The sequence below is a fragment of the Desmodus rotundus genome, chromosome 2, assembly GCF_022682495.2.
Source record: "Desmodus rotundus isolate HL8 chromosome 2, HLdesRot8A.1, whole genome shotgun sequence".
Taxonomy (NCBI): Eukaryota; Metazoa; Chordata; class Mammalia; order Chiroptera; family Phyllostomidae; genus Desmodus; species Desmodus rotundus.
The window spans coordinates 145,322,197-145,348,789 of NC_071388.1; positions in this window are offsets into that span (position 1 = coordinate 145,322,197).

The window sequence follows — 26,593 nt, forward strand, 5'->3', positions numbered from 1 at the left end:
TGGATTAGAAAAAGAACAGGAGACAGATTACATTACTGTTTTTCCTTTCCTATATCAGGTATGTCAGGGTAACAGTTTATATATTCCATTTCTAAAATGAAGAATAGGAAAAAATTATAGTATTAAACCTGAATTTTAAAAGGTTTATAACTGTTTTATGGGACATTTACACAATGAAATGCTATTCAACTATTAAAAAAAGAAAATTTTACCCTTTGTGACAGCACGCATGGACCTGGAGAGTGTTATGCTAAGTGAAATAAGCCTGTAGACAAAGACAAATACTGTATGATTTCACTTATATGTGGAATTTAATGAACAAACTGAACTAACAAGAAAGATAGAGACAGATCCATAGATAGAGAGCAGGATGACAACAGTTTAGGGGGCAGGGTAGGGGGTGGAGGGACCGAGCTAAAAGGAAAAGACTCATGAATATGGACAACAATGTCGTGATTGCAGGGGAGAGGGATATAGGGGGTTAAATGGTTAAAAAAATAAAAAATAAAAAGTTTTATTACTGTAAACTTAGCTGAATAAAAATTTTGATATTCTAAAGGTTTCCAGTTTTATTTGGCTCTTAAAAAGGAACTCTTGTCATCTTATTTAATATATACATATAAATATCACTATAGAGATATATCTCTCTCAATAGATGTGTGTGTGTTTATATATATATATATATATATATATATATATATATATATTGTGTGTGTTTATATATATATAAACACACACACACATACACACTTTGTTCTAAAGAATCTAATTTATCCTACAGCAAATTGGAATAGAAAACATGTTTGCTCATGACTTCCAGTCAAGTTGATGACATAGGTAAACACAGCTCACATCCTCATACCACACATCAAAATCACATCTAAAATATAGAACAACCATCACTGAGAACTGTCAAAAATTGAATTGAATGGAAGTCTGACAACTATGGAATTAAAGAAACCACATCCATCCAGACTTGTAGGAGGGGCAGAAATGCAGAATGGGTTGGTCCCACATCCATGTGTGGTGAATAAAAATAGCAGAGGGATATCTCAGGAGTAAGGAGTCCTAGCCCACACCAGGACCCTCAGCCCAGGATTCCAGTGCCAGGAAAATAAGTCCCCATAACTTCTGGCTATAAAAACCAGCAGGGATTGAGTCAGTACAGGAAAATTCTGTAGTCCCAAGCAATTCCTCTTAAAGAACACACACACAGACTCACACTCTTTGAACTCCAGCACTAGGGAAGCAGCTTAAAAAGCAACAGTGACATGCAGAGAGAAATTGAAATGTCTGGCATCAAGGTGAGAGCTGGGGGACAGAAAGGTGGGTAGAGGCCACTGTCCCTTTTCTAAGCCCTCCCTCCACAGAGCCAACTGACAGGTGCCATATCTGAGACTCCATAGACCTGGCTAACATTGTTTGCCACACCTTGAAGATCCCCTGAGACTCCATCTCACCTAACTTATGGGCACACCTAAACTTCTTTACCACATGAATGGCTTGTCTTGACTCCTACTACACACTCACTAAATCCTGTCCAACAAGCAACAGCCAGCCTTAGTGAACCCCACAACCCCTGTGCCTCTTGCTAAGTGGCTGCAGGCCTGGCACTAGTAGCAACCAGCCTAAATTCACAGCTTGGCTTCACCTGGGAATCTCCATGCCTAGGACAAGTAGCAGTCATCTCAGATTGCTTTATAGCTCAGGCAGGGTGGCCCAGGGTAGAACACAGGTGGGGCTGACTTTGGGCTACACCACCAGGGAAACCTCGGAGCCTGCACACCGGGTGGATAGTTACAGACCATGTTGGAAAACCACCACCCTGCCCCCACACAGCTGATCCTCCTTGGAGGGCAGAGGTTGGTGGTCAGTGGTCATAGGTCATAGCCAATCCTTGCAGCTGACTGGCATGGGGAAATCCCTCTTATTGGCCTGACAACAGCAACCAAGGCTCAACTATTAGAGGAGGGTATATTCATCCCACACAAAGGGTGCACCTTGAATATCCAGCTTGGGTGATAGGGGAGGCTGTGCCACTGGACCCTACAGGACACCTACTACATTAGGCCATGCCTCCAAGACAGAGAGTCATAGCAGCTCTACCTAATACATAGAAACAAACACAGAAAGGTTGCCAAAATGAGAGGACAAAGAAACATGGTCCAAATGAAAGAACAGATCAAAACTCCAGAAAAAGAGCTAAACAAAAAGGAGATAAGCAATCTATCAGATGCAGAGTTCAAAACACTGGTTATAAGGATGCTCAAGAAACTTAGTGAGGACATCAAAAGCATAAAAAATATCCTGTGAGAAATGGAAGATACACTAATTAAAATTAAGAACAATTTACAGGAAAACAACAGTAGAATGAATGAGGCTGAGGATCAAATCAATGATTTTGAACATAAGGAAGCAAAAAACAAGCAATCAGAACAACAAGAAGGAAAATGAATCCCCACCAAAAAATGAGGATAGTGATATCAGCCTCATGCACAACTTCAAGTGGGCCAACATTCACACCATAGGGGTACCAGAAGGAGAAGAGAAATCTCTTTGAAAAAATAATGAAAGAAAACTTCCCTAATTTGGTTAAGGAAATAGACATGCAAGTCCAGGAAGCACAGAGAGCCCCAAACAAGATGGATGCAAAGAGGCCCATTCCAAGACACATCATAATTAAATTGCCAAAGGTTAAAGCTGAAGAAAGAATCTTAAAAGCAGCAAGAGAAAAGCAGTTAGTTACCCACAGGGGAATTCCCATAAGACTGTCAGTTGATTTCTCAAAAGAACCTTGGCTGGCTTAATGGATTGGCAAGGAATATTCAAGGTCAATAAAAGCAGGGACCTAGATATGATTGTTCTACCCAGAAAAGCTATCATTTAGAATAAAAGGGCAAATAAAGAGCTTCCCAGACAAGAAAAAACTAAAGGAGTTCATCATTATCAAACCATTATTATATGTTGTTAAAAGGACTTATTTAAGAAAAAGAAGATCAAAACTATGAACAATAAAATGGCAATAAATATACATCTATCAACAATTGACTCTAAAAAACAAAGTAAACAAGAAGAACAAAAAAGAATCATGGATTTGGAGTACATTTTGATGGTTGCCAGATGGGCTTGTGCTATGGGGGAATGGGTGAAGAGGTGAGGAGATTAAGAAGTACAAATAGGGTAGTTACAGAATAGCCATGGGGATGTAAAGTGCAGTATAGAAAATGAAGTAGCCAAAGAACCTACGCATGACCCATGGACCTGAACAATGGTGTGGGGATTGTCTGAGAGAATGGTGAGTACTGAGTGCAGGAGGGCAAAGGGAGAAAAGTTGGGACAACTGTAATAGCATAACAATAAAATATAATTTTAAAAAGTTTCCTCATAAAACTCATAGCAGCCTCTAAAAATATAATCAATGTTTCTCTAAAAAAGACTGAATATTCAATTACAGTTATCCAAGCCTCTCTCAAGATTAAGTAGACATTTTTCCTTATTCCTAAAACTTTTACCACAGCTAGGTTTTTTTTTTCCCTGAACAAAAAGGAGTAAAAACATTTTTTTACTCCCATTACCTTGTTTTGGGCAATGTCTAGTCAAAAGCACCAGACTGTTCTGCTTTCTTCCTTAACACTTAACAAATGGTTTGAAAAGGTATCATTGTAATGTCTGAAAATCACTGGATAATGGACAAATAATATCCTTCCATAAAAACCCATTGAAATTTCTAATCAAAATTTCATATCTGGAGCAGCTTGGGTCTGACAGCGAGCCCCATCATGAAATGCCAATGTTTATTCATTCACTGTCCTCCTTCCTTTAAAGGAAGACACTGGCTTTGTCCTCATGCAGTGAAGAGTGTGCTCTTATATTTTCAGACAGCATTTGACAAAGTTCCACATCACAGATCAAGGTCTGGGTAAAGAGATTGAGGTCTACAAAAGGAGGAAAACAGAATGGACATAAATGTACATAAAATGGATTGAATGTTAGCTAAAGGGCAGACAAGAGTATGGCCATAAATAAAAACTTTTCATGGTGGCTAAAGGTATCTGGAGAAATGTTATTGGATCAGTGTGAGGATTCCACTTATTAACTGTTAAGGTGAATTTGGCAATCAAAATGAAAGGAAAATATCTGTCTAAGTATAATTATATTGGAAGAATGGAGAGTAACACTGAAATTCAATTTCCTGAAGGAGAAAATAACATTTAATTGTGTGATATGTTTTATAAATAAATACAAATGAGCAGGGCTTCAGTTTGAAATGTTAATCTATGTGTGTGTTTATTTAAGCTCACAATCATAAAAAGGAGCAAGAAGGCAAACTGAAAAGAAAGTAGAAAGCGGAGAGTCCATGAAGTGGAAATGGAGAAAAGAATCTTTTACAAGAGAATGAGGACATTATGGACTCGGGACTGAATTATCATTTCTTGTGAGCCTCTTTCTCCTCTGACACATCCCCATACTGGGTTGTCACAATATAGAATTTCCAGTTGAATTTGATTTCAGATAAACAAATGATAAATACTAAGTATAACTTTGTCCCATGCAATATTTATGGGACACCGTTATACTAAAATTTATTATTTGTTTATTTGAAATTTAACTTTCATTTATGTCCTCTTTTGTTGTTGTTCTTGCAATCCTGTCCCAGAGACAAGCTGCTTTCCAACTGTTCTGGACATCGGTAAGCCCTCTGGGAAATGAATGGGATTACTAGGTATATTGCTTGGAAGGAAAACCTTGGCTGTGATGAGAATGGAATCAAGCAGGAACAATTATTATTATTAAATTAGATTTCTGTGTGAGTGTCCTTTGAATTTTACCCTTTTTAAAAGTCTTACTTCCTGTTTTACTTCTTCTGCACTCTTTATTAGGCACAGGATATTTGTATTAAGTAACATTTGCCATAATTAATACAATGATGCATAATTTACTCTTGAAAATATTTTTGTTTTCCTTTTATAGAAAAATTATTTTTGGTCATTTTAAATATATCAAAGAAATTTTAGTCAATTTGCATCTAAATTAAGTTTCTCAAAGCTTCTATCAATATAAGATAATAAAAAAATAGCCGCATGATATTGTCAGGACAGAAAAAATTTAACATCTGTTACTCCAGTGAGGTGGCATTATATCTCTAGATAAGTCTATGACTTCTTTTGACCTCTGTTTATTCTAAAATAAGAAAACAAAGTTTAAATAAATAAGCAGATTATATTAAAAGTATTTTTTAACTCTTAAGACTAAAGGTATATAGGTATAGCTCCATACATTGAAGGACACAGCCTGTGGAATTCGTGCTTTCTACAGGTGTGTACTGGCCACACATGGGGCCACTGCCTTGCTGGTTTATACTTCAAGTTAAGGTCTAAAAGAACTCCACCTGTGAAAGCAATATAAAAGGATTCTAAACTGTAACTCATAGTTATGTCCCATGCCTGGAGAAGCTAATGTCAACTCATCATGGAATACTCAATTTGTACAATAAATTATGAACCTGGGAAAAAAGACTTTAAAATTACAGAAATGATATTTTAGATTGAAACTTTTATAAACTTTATTTTTGATTCTTTTATGCAATCCTTCATTCTCTCATTTATAATTACAGGACCTATGCTACCTGAAATGCCTGGCATTGTCCAACTTCAAAATTCAGTTCCAGTAATTGTGTTTCCAATAATATGACTGACTGGCTGTTATGGAAAGTTCCATTGTTATGAAAAACATAAACCACGTATAAAATACAGTATAGAGCCTGTTATGTGCATAACTGAGGTCCTGGGATGGTAAGATTTCTCTCCAGTGGCAGAAATTGGAAGAAAATTGAAAACCAGGTTGGAAGTGAACACAGGACTTCGTTGTTTTGATTGTGGCTATGAACAGAGAGACAGGGTGTGGTTGTTGTGAACCTTGGTAACCAAGAATTTGGGGTGTAATGAACATTAAGTGACAAGGTACAAAAGCCTTAGTCCATGTGAGCTAAAGAGTTGAAATTAAGACACCTATAAAAAATTAAAATTCTAAAAGATCCTCAATAAGAATTTACACTTTAAAATAAATATTTCCTGGATAAATAAATAAATAAATAAATAAATAAATAAATAAAATATTTCCTGGCAAAGAGAGATGAAAAGGAAGTTTATTTATTATGACCTTGACACTTGGTGCAAAAACCATTCTCATTTAAGAATTACATTAATTTAAATATATGCATATATACACATATACTACATATATACATGCATACATATATTATACAGTCTTCCTCAGTATTAAGGCTCACCCTTACCTTCTATCCCCCCATCCCCACCCTCCTGATACAAAAATTTATGGATGCTTACATCCTTTAAGTCAGCCCTCCTATCTATGGGTTCTGTAGCCACGGGTTCCATATCCATGGATGCAAAACCCAGAGCCACAGAGGGTTGACTGTACATGTGTCCCCTTAGAAAGCAAAGTTCAGATATAATCAGGGAAATTCCCACACCTCCAGGGAGGGGGCCATTATCATGACTGCCAGAGGAATTTTATTATTGCTATGGGCCAGCAACTGTTATGTGTTCCTTGTTCTTCTCCTTTCCAAATGAGAGTAACTATGGTTATTTTATCCCTACTCTCAAATTGTATATTGGTTTGGTCAAGGAGGGAAAAGGTAGATAATTTGTCTTTCTAGTTTACAGTCCATTGGACCATGAACAATTTCATTCAAACTTGATGAAAAGAACTGTTTATCACCTGAGGTCCTAGTTTGATTTAGGACATCTCTTGGGAGGAGGGTTGTGATCTACATTTGAAAGGAAGAGTTTGATAGATAAGAAGGTAAACCCAGGCAGGGTTTACCTACGTGTCCACTAAAAGACTTTCTTTTTCTTCTGGTCACAGAGTTTGACAGCATTTTCTAGTCTCACTTGCAATCAGCTATGGCCTTATCGCAGTTCTGGCTAGTGGAATCTGGTGGAAATAATATGTATCTCCCGCATCTAATACACAGCCTTCAAAATAGTAGGTGGTCAATAAAAATGAATGCACCCTCCTTTCCTCTTTCACATTAATTTTCTATTTTGCTGCTCAATAAATACTGATTGAGTATTCTACTCTCATCCTTTGGCCTCTTGGAACTCTCCCATCTAAGGCCCAACCCAAGAATTCTCCCTCCAATAATATCTTAGGAGGCACAATAGTTCACACACCCTCACCACTATCAGAATTTAACTTCCCTTCCTTCCACGTCTTCCGAATTTTCCAAAGTGACATCAACTAAATGTTAAGGCATTACAAGGGCATTCCCACTGGTTTCTTTTTGGCTCCAGTGCCCTAACCTAAAAGACACACTTTAGTGGAGCTCTCTCAGATCATTAGTTAGCTTAGTAGGGATTTGACCTTTCTAATTTTGTTAATTATTTCATAGGAGTCACCCTGTTGCCATAAGTTGACAGTAAATCACTTAAGGAAAAATAAATAAAAAGGTACCTATTTAAATAGTTTCTGAGCATAGTATTAGCAGGCCCTTGATATCTTGATAAAAACACAACTGCAGTGGAATATGTCTAAAAAACCTCTTTGGAAAGCAAAAAGTTGCATGATAGACTACTAGGCCAAATTTAAATGTTTCATATCCCAGATGTCTCCAGAAAACAGTACTATTGTTTAGTCTCCTTTTTTGTGATCCCAATTTATCTGTGAGCAATCTAAAGAGAATTATAAAATGGTAAATACACACGTTCTTTGCAAATAAACAAACAGTGTTTAGACATGACCAGTTGCTTAAATACACTATCGATCATTGTAATGAAGACCGAGTCTTTTTACCAACACATAAAGCCATAATGGCTTTGGCTTATAAATTTGGCTGTGACAGAACCCTTCCCCCTCTCATTTTTTATGCTCTTTGAACACCATTTCACTAAACTTTTATGTATAGAGACTAATTAAGAGAATAATATTACTTTTGATTTTCCTATTTTTATCAAAAGTGATTATCTTTAACAAATTCTTTAAATTGTTCTGCTTTTGTATCAGTGATTAATGTATTGTGACTGGTTCTTCTTGCCCATTAATTGTTTTATACAAGTGGATGCTAATATAAGCAGTAAGGTTTTATTAATGTCTCAATCAAATATATTGAAGCATATATGTGTTAAATACATGAGTGCTAAATAGGTGATCTTTTGTAAAAGAGCACTAGATTTTGAACATTGATCCATATTTATTAATTAATGTCTCTTTCAAAGCTTTTCTACAAGATGATGAAAAACTGATTATATTTTATCATATAAAATAGCGTATCTATTAACATATACATTTATTCAAAAAATATAAGTGAAACTATAACCCCTGAAGATACCAACTTGAATATAAACAGATTTATAATTCAATCCATATTTATTTCAAAATATATTCTTATTTTATGTCCTTTGAAATAAAGTAATTAAGTAACCTTAATAAAGTAAACATAATTTTCTGTCAGTTTTAAAAATAAATTACCTAAAATTAAATAAAACAAAGTCAGTTGAACCCTAAAAAGAAGAGAAGAAACTGTTTATTAAGTGTGATACTTTAATGCTATCAAAAGAATAATTTTTATCACCAAGAAATATCCCAAAATTAGGTGTAGTTCAATCATAAGTTACAAAAACTCAAAGATTACATAACTTAAAAAAATTTTTAATGAATTAGCAGAGACAGAATAAAATGTTGAAGCCAGTATAAATGCAATCAAATCAAACAGTATTTAGCTCTTTCTTCCCTCAAATTTCTAATATGTGTTACTTTGAAATCTTACCATGATGTATTGCCTGCTTAACCTTCAAATTAAGTTGCCATGAGTGAATTAAATCTGGTTTTAGACAACCTCTGAAAATTCAATGATTTAGTTAATTTTAACTTATTTTTCTTTATACGTGATATTTTTTGTTTCAAATATATGAAGATAGATAGCAGCCTGGTCAAAATAATTGGCAATAATCATAAAGTATGAATGGTTTTTTACCATAATAAGCAACAAGGAAAACTCAATAGGAAAAAGACAAACCATTGGTGGTAGTTTTAAAACACTGGGTTTATATTGTTTGTTTAAAAGTCTTTGACATCCCCCCCCAGTGAGCTATTAGGTCTATGTACCTTTCTCTAGAATCTGAATGGCCTTGTGACTGTTTCAACCAACAGGATATGGCTGTGTAACTTCCAAGTACATATTGTAAAAGAAAATGCAGGCTCACTCACTGTTGGAACTCTGACCCTCTATGTAACTGTCCACATGTTCTGAAGGCACACTACCATGAGGAAGCCAGGCTACATGGGAGACCTTAAGTAGGTACTCTGGGCAGCAGTCCTTGTTTTTGAGTCATTCCCAAACTGGGTGCCAGACAGATGAGTGAATGAATGAGTTTATGTGTGTATTAATATTAATTGTGTATATTAATACAGGTGAGTTTTAGTTTTGTATGCTGTTGTAATAAATTATCACAAACTTAGTAGCTTGATTGGTGCAGCCTCTGTGGAAAACAGGATGGAATTTCCTCATAAAACTAAAGATGGAACTGCCTTTTGACCCGGCAAGTCCACTGCTGGGACTATAACCTAAAAATCCTGAAACACCAATTCAAAAGAACCTATGCACCCCAATGTTCAAAGCAGCACAATTTACAATAGCCAAGTGCTAGAAGCAGCGTAGGTGCCCATCAGCAAATGAGTGGATCACTAAACTGTGGTACATTTACACAATGGAATACTATGCAGCAGAGAGAAAGAAGGAGCTCCTACCCTTTGCGACAACATGGATGGAACTGGAAGGCATTATGCTAAGTGAAGTAAGCCAGGCAGTGAGGGACGAATACCATATGATCTCACCTATAAGTGGAACCTAATTAACAAAACAAGCAAGCAAGCAAAATATAACCAGAGACACTGAAATTAACAACAAACTGACAGTAACCAGAGGGGAGGGGAGAGGGAAATAAGGTGAGAAAGAGTGGTAAATGAACATGTATAAAGGACCCATGGACAAAGCCAAACAGGGGTAGGATTGAGGGTGGGAGGTAGGGGTGGGTAGCATGGGGAAAAATGGTGGTGGGAAAATGAAGACAATTGTATTCAGACCTCAATAAAAAAAATTAAAAACAAAACAACTTGAATTTATCTTATGGTCTGAAAGAAGTCCAAAATGGATTTCACTGTGCTAAAACCAGTGTCAACAAGATTATGTTCCTTCTCAGATTGAGGCTGTAAGTGTTCCTTGCTTTTTCCAGCTTCCAGACACTACCTGCATTCCTTGGCTTATAACTCATTCTTCAGAGTTCAAAGCCAACAATAGCCCATGCATCTTTCTCCCTTCACATCACTGACACACACCCTCCTACCTCCCTTTTTTTCATTTACAAGGACCCTTGGGATTACTTTGGGCCCAGTAGCATAATCCAGAAAGACCTTCCTACCTCAAACTTCTTTACATAATCATATCTGCAAAGTCCCTTCTACATATAGAGTAACATAGTCACAGGTCCCAGGGATTAGAAGGGCAACTTTGGGACCCATTATTTTGCCTACAAGGTGATAAAGCCAGGATCAGCTTCACAGTGAGCAGAATCCATTGTAAAATGAAATGCAATATTTTGTACTTAAAAAATTATTAAGACTTTCAAGACAGCCACAGCAGAACATTAAACCAAGCTGGAGGCCTTTCTAAGTGCAGAGCCCTGCGTGACTTCACAGGTTGCACATCCACTCATGAAAGTGGCCCTGGACACAGCCCACAGGCATGAAATCACTCTCAGACTTTTAGTACACACTGCTGAGGTTGCAGACATCATGTGGCAGAGACACCTTGCTATGCCTTTCCAATTTCTGACCCCCAGAATGCAGTAACACAATAAAACAATTCTTTTCAGCTGCTACATTTCAGTGTAATTTTGTATACTACAATGGTAAATGGAATACCATCCAGAAGAAATAGATTACATGTCAAAAACATACATTTCAGAAAAATAAGTACAAATAAACAGAAAAAATATTTCAACTTTATTAATAGTAAAAGAAATGAAGATTAAGCAATAATATGATATCAACCTGCCCCTTTTATATGGCCAAGTGATTGGAAACATATTAGAGAAATCTTAGAGTGTTTATAAATTTCTGCAAACATTTTAGAAGGACAAAGTGTTAATACCTGATGTGGATTCCTGCTGGCAGAATCCGTGTGTTGTGGCTATAATGGACAAATTCATACAGTGGACTACCGAGTCCTGTGGAGGAAAAGAGACAGAGCAGACACTCTCTCAAGGGGAGAGTGCCTCCACCCTTGCCTTGACAGGCTTTTATTGCTTTTCTGGGCACATTACATTGAGGATGATCCTCATTTACTGTGCACAGGTTGCTTTAGGCGGTTACAGAAAACAAAGGAGAGGGTGTTGCTAATTACATAAAAGAGGAGGGATATTTGCAAATGTAAAGGGAAAAGTGGTTAAGCCAGTTACACTGGTCCCTGGAAGGTTTAGCATAGATTTTAGGAAGTTACTTTAAAGATATGCTGTAAATGTTTGCTGCCTCAATTCAGGGTGAGGGAGTTTTAGCAAAAAACAAGTCTCAAAGCCGGCTAGATATAATGAGGGCCTGATTCCCCACAGGAGAACTTATCCATGGGCATGGGTTCTGTGTGCTGGACCTTGCTCCCCACTGGCCTTTCTGAGTGGGAGCTGGGCCCACACCAGGCAGAATGGTCTCCTATAAATACCCAGTGACATTTAAAGTGAGTATGTCTTTTGACCCAATAATGCTACTTTTGTAAGTATTCTCAAACATCTGCTCAAGGTACAAGTATTTTTACTGTAGCATGTTTAGAAACAACAACAAAAAGACAACCTAGGTATATAATAATGAGAGAGAGGTTGCATAAAATATAGTACAGAATTATTATGAAATAGAATCCAACCAATAAAGAATGCTATCTCAGTAAGAAAGGATATGGAAGTATGTTTATATACAGAGCTAAATTAAAAGAATGAAATTTGCAAAATAGTTCCTGTTTATTTCTCTTTTGTGAAAATGTGTATATTTATTTATGTATGTGTGGAAAAACACCTGGAAGTTTATGTCAGTAAAATTTAACAATCGTTAACTCTGAGTCTGGGAAGCAGAAAAGGGACAAGGTGAGGTGAGTACAGTGTTGGTTCTGTGGGACAGACAGTTCTGACTCACCTTTGTTCCTGAAGTAACTAAATGAACATTAATTCCTTTTGCTCTCAAATGTATTCCAATTTGACTAGGATGATCACCCTAGAAATACAACTCTTGCTTCTTATTTTATTCACTTCTGTGTTGTTTGAATTTTCTGAAACTTGTATTATTTTGTCACCCAAACACACACATCTTTTTGAAGAGCAGTTTGGCAATAGCTCAAAAATGTTAAATGTTTATTCACTTTGATTAGGCTTTTTTTTACCTTCCAGAGAAAAAAAACAGGTACAGAGATTTTCATTTAAAAGTTTTTGCAATAATGAAACACTAGAAACAAACCAAACCAGTAGGGAAAAGTTAAACAACACGCCAGTCAACAGAATACTAAGCAATAGTTTTAAAGAATAATTAGGTTAATAGATCAATACATACAGACATGAGACAATAGAGAAGGAGACAGAGAGGGAAAGGGAAAGGAGGGGAGGGTTAAGAGAGGGACAGAAAACAGAAAGGGAGAGGGGAGAGAGAGGTTTAAATGTTAAAAAATATATATCAAATAAATATCTAACAAGAGGAGTTGTTAAATAACACATGATTCAGTCCTGTAACGTGGAACACTATACAATAATAAAATATTATTTAATTATTCAATATACCTAGTTCCTAATGAAATAGATATGCTGTTCAAAATATACCAATTAATAAAAGGACTCATGGACATGGACAACAGTGTGGTGACTGTTGGGGGGGAGGGGTATAAGGGGACTAAATGTTAACAGAAAAAAATACAATAAAGATTAAATCAAAAAATATATACTCATAACAGAAAGAAAATAATGTAAAGTGTTACTTTAAAAACAGCCAAGTGCTGGAAGCAACCTAAGTGCCTATCAGTAAATGAGTGGATCAAAAAACTATGGTACATTTACACAATGGAACACTACGCAGCAGAAATAAAGAAGGAATTCCTGTTTTTAGTGACAGCGTGCATGGCTCTGGAGAGCATTATATTAAGTGAAATAAGCCAGGCGGTGAGGGACAAACACCATATGATATCACCTTTAAGTGGAACCTAGTCAACAAAACAAACAAGCAAGCAAAATATAACCAGAGACATTGAAATTAAGAACAATCTGACAGTAACCAGAGGGGAGGTGGGAGGGGACAATGTGGGGGGTGGGGAGGAGGGAAGGGATTTCAGGAACAACTATAAAGGACACATAGACAAAACCAAGTGGGCATGGAAGCAGGGGAGGGAGTGAGGACGGCTGGGGTGGAGGGTAAATACAGACAACTGTACTTGAACAACAATACAATAATTTTAAATAAATAAAGCTCAAAATGAAAACTCAAAAAAAAAAATAAAATTATAAGCTTTTATTTTTTTAATTTTAAAATAGAAAAACATTATTGTATTATGCTTTGAGGGGATTTGATGTTGGTTTACTTTTTTTACATTTTTATTTTTACCAAATAACCATATTTTACTAGTGGAATCTTTCAAATTTTAAAGAAATAAATTTCCCCATTGCTGTGCAATATGTAAGATGGGTTTACTTTTTTTTACTCTAGCAGAATTTCCATTCTAAAGCATTAAAATATTACAAAAATGGAAAAACTAGGCTGCTTTTACTAATAAAAACAGATAAGTAATGCCAAATAAAATAAGAGCAACTAAATGTAAATAGCATCAAGAGAATTCATCACAACTAAATAGTGTTTATGTATAATTATTATTTAATATTAAGAAATAAATTAATTAAAATTAATTTACAGAAAAACATGATTGTTCAATGAATATTAATAAAGATCTTTAAAAATGCAGTACTTATTCCTGATTAAAAATATAAATAAAATCTTCAAGGTAAGCCAAGAAGAGCTCTTACCTATGTGATAAACCACTTAATGTATTAAAAAGTATTATTAGTGATAAAGAGGAAATAATGTTATTTGCAGATAGTGTGATTGTCTTCTGACAATAATTAGCCTCAGTAACAGAGCACAGGAAGGTGTCCTATTACAACATGCAATCATTCTCTGTGTGTCTTCACAAGTTGTTAGTTATACGAGCTATGGACTTAATGTTCTGTTTCTCTATTCAAGTAAAACATGTCAAGTCAAATATTCACATCATGGTTTTCATCATTTTGAAATCTGATTTCATCTATTGTACTTATATCAAAATAGTCTTACTTTTTATAATATTTATAATTATGTGGTGCAGAAATGGCTCTCAAATTACTAGTAAAATGACAAACACCAATATGTACTTGATTCTTCAGATATTACACATAGTTTGTTAAGTTAACCCAAATGCCACCCTGTTCTCTGAAGTCAGATGCAACTGACATAGGCCCCATCAACTCAGGATAAATTCATTGCTCTCCCCAGCCTGTCGGCAGATGCCCAGGTAATTACCCTGATCACTTCTGCCTTGCTCTGCGTTCCTTGCTCTTCGCTCTTCTTTCTTATCACTATCTTGCAAAATCATATCTGGCTTTCCCCAAATCAAATTTCTGTTCATTTTTTATTTTGAAGGATTTAGAAGTTCTCCTACAGTTTCTTTCTTTCCTACTTGAATTTTCTACAGCCAAAAAGCTTAACTTCCTGTTTTTTTTTTCTGAACCAACAAGGTGTTCCTTCCCTAAAAGTCATTCTGATGTCTCAGGCTAGGTATGTTTACTTCATTACAGTGTGCAGTTACCTGTGTATATTATCAATGCTACTAGCTTATAAGAAAGGTTTTGCATAGAGGTTAAAACCATGTCAAACTGTTAGGGTCTGAATCCAGAATTTCCGCCTTAGCAGCTATGTGACCACAAAGGGTCACAGTAGCCTTTTTGAGTCTATGAAAAAGGTACCACAGAACTACTGACTTCATAGGTTACTGTGAAGACTAAATGAGGTAATCATTAGAAAACATTTACCATAGTACATCATAGTTAACCCCAAATAAATATTTTTATTAATATTTTTACCAGTTTGCTCCTTGATCTTACTCTTCATTTAATGGAAATATTGTTTTTATAATAATAGTCATGCTCAATAGTGAGAAGTACATAGCTTACTTTAAAAATTTATGTTTTCTTTTAGAAAACCAAAAACAAATTGTAAATAATAAAGCAAAATGCTCCACTCACAATAACTACAAAATTTTAACCCAGGATAAGTCTAGCAACAAAAATGAGAGATTTAGGAAGGAAGAACCAACCGGGCATATTTCTCAGTAAGAAGACAACACTGACTGATGATCAATCATCTAGGGTTTTAAAGTAATTCTAATAAAAACCGGTAGGTTTAACTTCGATAAATTTAGTCCAAATTTCATCTAGAAAAATAAATAGGCTAGTATAGCTAAAAATTCTTAGCAATATTGTCTCTGTATTAAGAATTATTTGCTGACCATTAGGAAGTACTAGTTTTTCTATGATTCAAATTTAGGAAATAACAGTGCTCACAGGTAATAGCATCACTATTTCCTTTTTTGTGAGTGTGCAAGTCCTAAGTGTATTGTTGCAATAAATACTGTTGGTATTTGTTATAAGACTACAGTAAAGGAAAATGGGATATAAAGATTTTAGCAGAGTGCTGAACACAATTTCTCTACCTACCTCCTTTCCTAAGAGAGGTATTTTCTCCCCTTTTCCCACCCATTTAATAAGGAATGTTAAGAATGTGATAAGAAAAAAAAGTAATTTTAGTTGTGGTGTCCTTATATGACTGAACATTTCCAAGCTAAAGAAGTATATTTTATTCAAATTTCAGGCTTCTTATTTTGACATCAAAAGGCATTTGTGATTCTAAAGCAAAAATGAAAAATGATAGGACCAGCTTTTTGTGTTTTCCTCTACTAGACAGAGAGTTCACTCTTGAGGGCACACATATGTTTTTCTTCCTTCCAAGGATGCCATTTCAGTTCTAAATAAACAAGAAGTGAATGTTTTCCGAGTAAAGGAAGACATGGCCTCAGAGCATTCTCATGCTTATCAGGCTGTTATCTTCTAGTTGGAAATGGATTTATTTTCTGAGGCTCTACTCAACTTATGGTCTAAGTGAGAGAGAAAGAGAGGGAGACACACATAGAGCGAGACAGAGAGGAGGTAGGAGAAATTTTTGATTAAGGAGAAGATAGAAAACTTGCGTAGGGTGAAGAGTGACAGCAAGAAGGAAAATGTCTTATGTTTTTAGAACGCAATAGCCATCTTTTCTTTTCCACAATATAGAAATCATAAAAGAAATATGAAAAAATGACAAACAATTTTTATTCAAGAAGCTTGTCCTATTCAGATACAGTGTTGCAAAATTCTATTTATATATGAATAAATAGAAGTAGAGAAGAATATTTTACCATGATTAATTTTCTCCCTCAGTACTCACCCTCTTTGTTACCTTTGAATATGGGACTATTTTAACTAAACTGCTTTGGAAAGACCCTCCCTTAGATCCTGTGACACAGGTAAGCTTAACTTGGAATGATTTCTTTTTCTCCTGCCATCTTAGAATGTAACCATTTCCTAAAGTTCTGCCCTTAAGACCCTTTCCTTCTCTTTCACACTCTTCTACCCAGGAAAAAGAGTAATAATTGCCTTGATTATCATCACATTTATGGAAATGACTCCCAGGTATAACTGTTAATTTTTGCTCCTTGTTCCCTCACTGTGATAACAAATTCAACATTTCTGTAATTTTTACATCTGGACCATGTTTTCAGTGTCTTAACAAAAAAATTAGACATATATAGTTTTCTTTTTCACTTTAAATTTTATAACTACACATCCTCCTTAACATTCTTATTGCTACCACCCTGGTTCAAAACTTTCATATCTCCTACCTTGACTGCCAGAACTGATGCAGAAAGATCTGAGCAGATCACTGGGGAGGTGTGGAAAGGGGCCATAGGAGGAGGTTGCCTGACGCAATGGTAAACAATCTAGGACAGGATTGGCTGAGGATCTGAACACCTCTGGAGTGTATGGAATTATGGGCCAGAAGATCTAAACAGGAAAGTGGAGACTGGGGATCTCTTTTTCTCTTCCTCGAGAATGCCTGGATGGTCCTGCTATAGCCGTCTGTGTTTCCCAAAGGATGGCCTTTGAAACGGGAGAAGAAACTCCGTGTGCAGCCTAGGATCAGGCTGGCCTGGCAGAGGGTGGCAGGGTTATTTTTCTTTGTGTGTTCTAGAAGGGATAGGCTCTGAGGCAGAAGTCTACCATTCTTCCAAAATGGTGTAGCTTTTCTGTCTCAGGTTGTTTTAGTTTATAAAGTAATCTTATAGAAATAAGGTAATTAAAAACTAGCAAGAGGAGTGATAAGAAAACTCAAGAGGCAGGGGTACCCAAACTTTTGACATCTCTGGACCACACTGGAAGAAGAATGGTCTTGGACCACACATTAAAAACACAAACATTAACAAAAACTGATGAGTTAAAAAAAAGGTTTTAAGTAAATTTGCGATTTTGTGCTGGGCCACATTCGTAGCCATCCTAGGCTTCATGCAGCCCACAGACCTCGGGTTGGACAACCCTGAAAGATTTTAGCCTTAATTGACAGGTTTAAGTGGTTAAAACTGGAACTCTAGAGTTAAAGGTTTTAGCCTTAGGGCCCTGGCTGGTGTGGCTCAGTGGATTGAGTGCCAGCCTGCAAACCAAAGGGTCTCTGATTGGATACACAGTCAGGGCACATACCTGGGTTGCAGGCCAGGTCCCCAGTAGGGGGCACCTGAGAGGCAACCACACATTGATGTTTCTCTCCCTCTCTTTCTCCCTCTCTTCCCCTGTCTCTAAAAATAAATACATAAAATCTTTTTTAAAAAAGAAGATTTTAGCCGTAGTGATAGGCTTAAGTGACTAATGCATGTGGAAAGGTGTTATTCCAAAACTGTGTAGCTTTTGAATAAAGACTCTCTTCCTTTTTTACCTCAACTCTGCCTCCAGAATTTTCCTAGAGGATGGCAGCAGGCAGCAGGATTCCACTTGCTGTTCGGTAACAGAACCACCTCTCATGTCTTGTCTTTCCCCACTCATACTTATCCGCGCTGTGCACTGTGGTTAGATTTGTCTACTCAAAGCACTACTAAGATCTTCTGAGCCAATAGAAATTCTAATCTCTAGTTTAAGGTCCATTTGAAATGTCACTTTTCCTGTGGCATTTTCTTAATATATACACTGCCTATAATATTTCTCTCCTTTTATACCCCATAAAAGTCTGTGTGTGTGTGTTTAATGTCACTTGTCTTACCCCTACAGCTACTTATATAGAAAAGCACATAGAAAAGGAGAAATTCAGAATGTTTCAAAAACCAGTATGACAGAAATTAGTCTAGGTCTCCCATGATTATGGCACAGTTGGCACTATTTCCGTAAACTTTCAACAAGAGTATTAATTTGATGTGTCTATTTTTCAACATTCTTTTAATTTCAATTCATTTTGTTTTAAATGTTACCCATTAAAATTGAACTTCCTTGATTATTTAAAACTGTCTTATCCAGTAAAATTTTCACTGTTCTAGAAAATGATAATTTGGTACAAAACAATTGTAAGTAGAAAGAGTGAATGAGGGCAAGGAAGTCAACCTGTATCCCTAGGAGAGTTTTGTAAACTTTAAATTGAATTTCTGAATAAAAGTAGTTCATTTTTGCATTATCTGGAGCTGGTCTAAAATGAAACCTCAGCAGCTGGTGATTCCTAAAGGCCACTCAAAAGCCCAACTCTAATGATGAAAACTAACCTTCACTCCTGTTTCTTGGCCGACTGTCACCGATGACTTTTTAAATGACTGCAGATATCACAATTGCCCAACTCTCCAAAAAAATGTACTGCTAACACCAATAGTATAGCTAGCTCATTTAATGGATCAGCAATATTAATATTCTTTAAAGTTAGTTCTCATCTCTGCAGGTGTAGCATCACTAAAATACAGCAGTCCAAAAAATTATGTTTTTAAATCTTTTTTATGGTACAGAATTACTCTCATGACTGACAATCCAAAAGATAGGTTATATGTAAAAAGAGCTACAAAAAGATAGTACATTTGGAGTCCATGGGACCACGGTCACACAGACGAACACTGGCCTAATCTTATCCCCCACCTCTTTGTTTTCCCTAAGATGAAAGAAGTACGCTAACTTAAGTTAAATATTCAAATTAAATAGGTTAAGTAAGAAATATATAGGTCTGAGTAGAAGTTAGGGAAACTTGAGGAAAAGGCAGAGATTACTTATAATCAAGTTGTGTGTGTGTGTGTGTGTGTGTACAGGATCAAAAATAAAAGCGAGCAATGCCAAACCCAATGCCTCTAGGCTGCCATCTTCCTGCACTTTTGGAAAGAAACTGAAGCCTTCTTAGTGACTTAAATGCTTAGAGGCAGACATTTTATGGCAAAGTAAAGCTTTCAGTTAAAGGTATAAATTCTTTAAATTTTTGCAATACAGAAAAATCTGTAGTAATCTAGTATGTAATAAAACGTCTCTCAAATTTTTTTCCTACAGTCAATTCATTTTTCTAATCAGATCTCTCTATATTTTTGAAAATCTCAACTACCCCCAGTCAAAAATTTGAATTTTTAATTCACTTCACTAATATTTGTGTAAGATAGAGTGATAAGACATTGGTAAATGACCCATAGAATACCATCAGACTTAAGTCTTAGAATTGGAAGAATCTAAACTTCACTCCCAGAGAATTCTTGCTTAAAAATAAGAAATGCCTCTTCCCCTTTTTCTGTCTCCTATAAAACCCGCTCTTAAAGCCACTCTGCTTTGTTAACTTTCATAGCATGTATTCTCACTACAGCCTTCAACACCTGAAAAATTAGTGGAAGAATTTGACTGATTATAGAGGCTGTTTTCCTTGTTTCACAGCTTGTTCTAAAAGGGATACTCAGCAGAACTTGCATTTTTTTCTTTCATTTTGTGCTGTCTGCATGAGTAATTACCTCCCTGATTTCTGAGATGCAATTGAGTAGCTTCCACATTAGAAAAATCCAAAGATTGATAGAGCCATTGCTCCTAAAGGATTAGTTTGCTGCTATAATTCCACAGAGTAGGTCATTCAAATAGCAAAATGCTGCAGAGTTTAATTTTTCCTGTTTTTAAGAACCAGATATTGTTACCAATTTAAGGGAAACTGGAAAGTTCCCATGGGTCTTTTAAGCAGGAGATGATCTTTAAAATTCCCCAGAAGGCTTGCTTCTTGCCCTCCTGGGATGTGTGATCCCAGAAGATGGCTTTGAGATAACCGGTGTACAGAGTTCACTTTCTTGAAAAATGAAGTTTGTGACAATTTATTTACTCATCTGTTAATTATAATTTCTACATTCCTGTGCTGATAGCTTCATAGCAAGCTAAAATCAATTATGCCAACCTCTTCCCAGTATTTGAACTATGATAAAGCTTCATAACCTGGTTCAATAGTGAAGAATTGCTTCTTTTAAAACAGGGGTCATCATTGGATAAAGTATACTGTATAGTCTGCTTGAGCTGCCATAACAAAATACCATAGACAGGAATGGCTTAAAAACAGGAATATATTTTCTCAAAGTCTAGAGGCTGGAAATCGGAGATAAGGACATAGTCAGGTTCTTGTGAGAACTCTCCTCCTGACTTGCAGATGGCTACCTTCTTGTTGTGTCATCATATATGGTAGTGTGTGGGGGGGGGAAGAGAGAGAGAGAGAGAGAGAGAAGGAGACACAGAGAGGGGTGGGGTTGTCAGAGTTGTCTATTTATCTTGTATAAGGACACCAGTTCTTTCAAATCAGGGCTCTATCCTTATGACCTCATTAGCCTTAGTTACCTCCTTAAAGGCCCTATTTCCAGTTGGGCAATTGGGACTTCAACACGTAAATTTGGAGGGGGCACATTTAGTACTAGTATAGGCCAAAGAAAAATAAATACCCATGGTTTTTCAGACACTTAGATGCTTGCAAGCTGTGTAACTCCAAATTCGTGTTAGGTGTGGAATCTGGGCTTGGACTAATGCTGCTGCCCCTTTGCTTTTTGTTCAGTGAATCGGTCGGGCAGTCTCTGGTATCAGCCAGGTATCTGGCATGCATACAACAGAGACTGCAAAAGCCATTGCAAATAAAATTATCTGTAGCTAGCCAAAGAAATGGCACCAAGTTTTGTTTATTCCCTAGTACTTTTCAAGATAGTTTATTTATTATATTTACAAGCTCATTTAATTTGTTGCAGATGTTCAGGGTAAGTTTTGTAAGCATTCACTGTTAGAATGTTTTTTCATAAAACCCATTTTCCAAATGTCTGAATAATGACAAAAGACCTCCTAACAGAATATTAAGCCAGGAAATTCATTTATACATCACAACAGTAATCACAAGTGATATAAGCTATAGTAGCTGTCTGATTAATTTTGGCTCAAAATAATGTTGATGGAATGATTACTTTTGACTTAATTTTTTTTTTCTCTCATACAAAGGTAAACAGCAAAGCAAAAAGGCCACTTAAACTAAACTGTTAATGAAATCAAAGGGCTTAATCTTCAGGTAATCTTATGAAGATATGATGATTTATTATTCTTCTAACAATATTAAAAATACACTCATACTTCCTACATGGAATGATTTGGGGGTTTTTATTTTAAAAATAATTGTGTAGTCTGAGGGTAATTTTTAGAAGTTTTCTGTTATACTATTTATTCTGGGCTTTTAAAATTAATTCTTCTCCATAGTCATTTTAACTAAGAAACAAATCTTTGTAAGCTAGCCACACATTGAAATAATTGAAATTCCACCTCCTGAGATAAACCGCAGATGCTCCACATATTTAGCACAGTGCCTTCTAACCAGCCATACTGATCTGTGCAATGACACCGCCCTGCAGCTGAACATCTGGACAGAGCTAGAAACCAGAATAACAAATAGCTGTAGAATTCTATCAGACAGATGCCCACAGGTGACATCACAAAACGTACAAAACAAAGAAAAAGAAATATATATATACAGATATTTGTTACCAAATACAGTATTGCAACTTGAAAGACAGATTATGCACATTTCCCATTACTGCTCTCAACGAATTTGACTTAAAGCAACAAAATTTTCCATTTTATAACTAGCTGTCACATTGCATAGTACAAATCTTAGAGTTTAAACAGATGTGAGGATGTACAGTTATAAAAATTGTACCACATTTTGTAGAGGCAAAGGCACTGACTCTCTTAACTGTATCAGGAATAAAGTTAAACTCCCTGAAGAGCATCATGTCAGAAAAATGTTCACCTGCCCTAACCCTGCCCACTGCATTAAGACGCCACTGATTTCACCACAAGAATTGTGAGAATGAGCAGTTCACTTCTGAGGATGGGATTTGGGAGGCATATTTTTATCTGTACAGAACTCACTATGATAGTTGACGTTATTCGTTTTCACGTTCAGACAGATTGACGTTGAAAGGACTTCTACACTACTTGCTTGGGGTGTAAGGATTCCAGGATAACCAAACATTGACACCCATATTCCCAGGGAAGATCTAGGAGTTTGGATGATACCAGGAATACATTATGCCTGTGGCAGATACCCATTGCTATAGATAGTCATTCAGAGATAGAGTGATATGATAAAAATATCTCTTCTAGACCAAAATTGATTGGAAAAGTCTTCCCCAATGTCATATGAGATATCAGAAACAACCAAGTAAATATAATTCTCAACTAATTTGAGCCAAAAATTAACAAAACTAATGCCTATAAAGTACAAAAGTAAAAACTTTAATTTGATTCTGCAGAAAGACCAGATATTCAGAAAATTGTTTTTCTTTTTCTCCATGCCAACTCATAACTTTAATTAAGAGCTCTAGGCAATCTGAGAAAAATATGTATTATAAAACATTTTTATATCTGTAATTCTATGATTAGCCATAAAAATTTATAGTGCAGAGTGATTTTTTTACCCTTTCAATGTTTTTTTCAAGTATATAGAAAAAATGACCAAGCATTTAAAGCTATCATAAACTTAAATATAAATATCCATGAAAGGCAATATTGTTATTTTAAGCTATTATGCCAGAATATTTTTATCTTAGCTTTCAGATTTTATTTACTTTATATTCAGATGAAAGGGGTGTCTTTATATAAATACAAGTTTAGGGAAAGTGTGAAATTTTTATTACTCTTTCTGTTGAAAAATAATGCAGTTGAGTGTGTGCTATTATGAACTCATGATATTGCTGTAGCTGAAATCTGCACATCAGAAATGTACCATTTGATAAACAGAGGGGGAAGAATACCCTTAAAACTGGTAGTTCACTGAGCATCATTTTCACAGTAATAAAAAAGTAAACACATTTCTTAAAATTTGATAAGGAAGGTGTCAAATGAGGAAAAAGGATCTTCTCACTCTACCATTTAGTGTCTTCATTGAAAATGGGAAGAGTTCTAAGGCAGCTCGGTCAGAGGATAAGAAACAGATCCGTATAAGGACTAACAAAGTGAAACTCGCTAGGGTCATCGTTGTGGGGAAATATCACAAAAATAAGCTGAACATAGAATAAAGTGTAGATAAGGGAGCTGACATTTATTTACTTAATTTACAAACCCATTTGTGTGTGTTTGTACATAATTACATAGCTAAAAATAGTTAAGTAGATTGGTAGTTAGATATTTATGGATATTTAACTATAACCAGAAATCTATGCATATATTTTTTCCAGGAGCTAAAGTCTAATTTCTAGTTGAAATCAACATAGAATATCTCCCTTTAGTAAAAGGAAATAAATCCTAGTTTTACAAGCATAATAGTCAGTATTTTATACTTATTTCAAAATGCTCCACTGTAAGTGTCATACTCTCCAAATATAAATCTTGTTAAGACAACAATATGTAAGGAGAATAGTCTTGTCGAATTACTCTGGAAGACATACTTGAGTCAAACTATTATCTGGGAACTATCCAACCCACATAATATATAAGGGGGTATTTTCAATAACATATTTATAATTTCTTAAATGATTATACTAATTATTTAACGTAATCAGAAAATATTAATCAAATTATAAAATAAGGGCTATACACAGTATAATGAAAACATTATACATACATTTGTGTTAGTGTATATATTTATATATTATATAAACTTACATAGTCTATATACCTCAATAATATATTTTAAAATAATATATTTTACATGTAAACTGTAAGTATACCTATTGCTATATAATGGGATAGCTTAAACAAATCAGAACTAAGATTTAAATATGACAGTGACAGCAAAGAGATTATCAAACATCCAGAAAGAACAGTAGCTAACTGTGAGTGTTCCCTACCCAGTTACCTCTCTGGCCACTCTGCTGTTACTTGAGCACATCGGGTATGTTTCCTTCTTAAGCTATTGGACATGGCCGTTCTTTCCCTGGAATGGTCTTCCACTGAATGGATGCACTTTTTTGCCTTTAACTTCTCCAAATTTTGTTCAGCTTTCAACTTGCCAATAAGAACTTCCCTGACCATCTTATTTAACATTTCTCTCCTGCACCCCAAGTTCCTGTACTTCTAGTCCCCCTTACTTGTTCTAGGATTTATTGTTTCATTGTTGTTGCTGTTTTTCATACAGACCACTTGCAACTTTCCAACACACTTTACAACTTCCATATTATATTCACTATTTCCCACCAACCAAAAAGGAAGCTTACTGAATATATTTTAAAGTCCCCATGTCCTTCAAATGTTCTGAAAAATATCTACTATGGGATTCACAAACATAAGAATGGCATTTCTCTCTTCACACTAAACTGTCATCTTCCCTTCTTGCTCTGAGACCCCCTGATAAAAGGGTTTCCCTGATAAAAAGGTTATAATTTAGTAAAAGAGAACATCTTCCAGATTAATTCTAATTTCTGAAATACTTGCACCTGTATAGCGCTCATGTTCTGTGATAGCTTTAATAAAACACTCTCAAGAAACCTTGTCACTACATCCAACAGTGTGTTACCATCTCTTACCATGTCACTACATCATGTGTACTCCTCTGTAGGCCATATTCACCAGATGGGGTTCCCTATGAAAATAGGGCACTTTTATGGCCTGAGGTTGTGAGCAATTTAAGATATAGAGGTGACATACCCAACTTTGTAAAATGTAAATTCAACATTCCTTCATTAAAATTCTATTTCTATAGAATTTTATTTCACTGGATCTTCACAAAATGGTGGTAAGGCAGATATGATCAGTCTTTGTTTTTTAAATGAGGAAATAAGGGTTTAAATACATTAAGTTTTCCAAGGTTAAATTTCTAGTAATTGAAAGAACTGGGGCCATAATACATCTTCTGGCTTCTAATCCAATGCTATTTGTTTTCTAAATCATGCGGCTACTTTCACATCAAAGCCCAGGTCATAGCAACTCTGATATCCTGAGGGAACTGATAGCTATTATTTGAGAGCAATTTGACCCACCACTCATTCTAATTCATTCCTACTTTTGTTCCTATAACTTTTCAATTTTATTATCCTCTTAAAAAATAACAGTAATAACCAAGGTTATAATAACCAAAAATAACAGAAATAACCTTCTCATGAGCTTCATTATAATAGTTGTTTTACATGTATTACTTCATTTAACCCTGTAGAATGAGAACCCAAAAAGAAGGGAGATAGAAGAGAGAAAAGAAAGAGAGGAATAAAGGAAGAAGGAAGGAAAGAAGGGAAGAAGGAAGGAAGAAGAATTGTGTTTATTCAGTTTTATTTCAGTCATTCTAATAAATAATGGACTGGGTAGATTTGAGACATTCACATTCCTACTTTTCCTAAATGCATCCAAAATAAATACACACATATATGATAGACATTTGGAAGGGCTAAAATCATTCTCTACATTTATATGTAAATAGAATTTCTTAATAAGCCACAGAAAAAAATACATATCATTCTGTGTCCCTAATTCCAACAGACCTCTTAAAGATCCACGGGGATGTTCTGTTCATGAAACAGTGAGCCCCAGATTACAGGCAAAACTCCGCTAAGTCATTCTACATCGCTTACGGCCGGCCCGGATTCCTGTGGACTAGAGCACGTGTTCTCCACCATGGCGAAATGCCCTGTACTGGCAAAGGTGTAGTTAAATTTCTTGTCTTAACTTGGTGTCTTTTCTCATCTTATCACCTGTAACCCTGCACTCAATTTCCTGGTCTAACCCCTGCCACATCTGGTTCATAAGTGATTAAGAAGTTTGAGTGAGGCATGCTAATCTCCAAAATAGCTGAATCTATTTCTTGAATACTAAAATCTTACTCTCATACTTTATCTTCTCCAGAAATTTTCCCTCTAATACCCTTAAATGAGATGGGGAACCCTTTTGTTGAGAATCTGAAAAATGATTGCTACCCTGTAATTCTCAAGTCATCGAACAGCTTGGTTAAATTATTTGTAACCAGTTCAAAGCTAACACCAGCTTCATCTCTTCCAGGT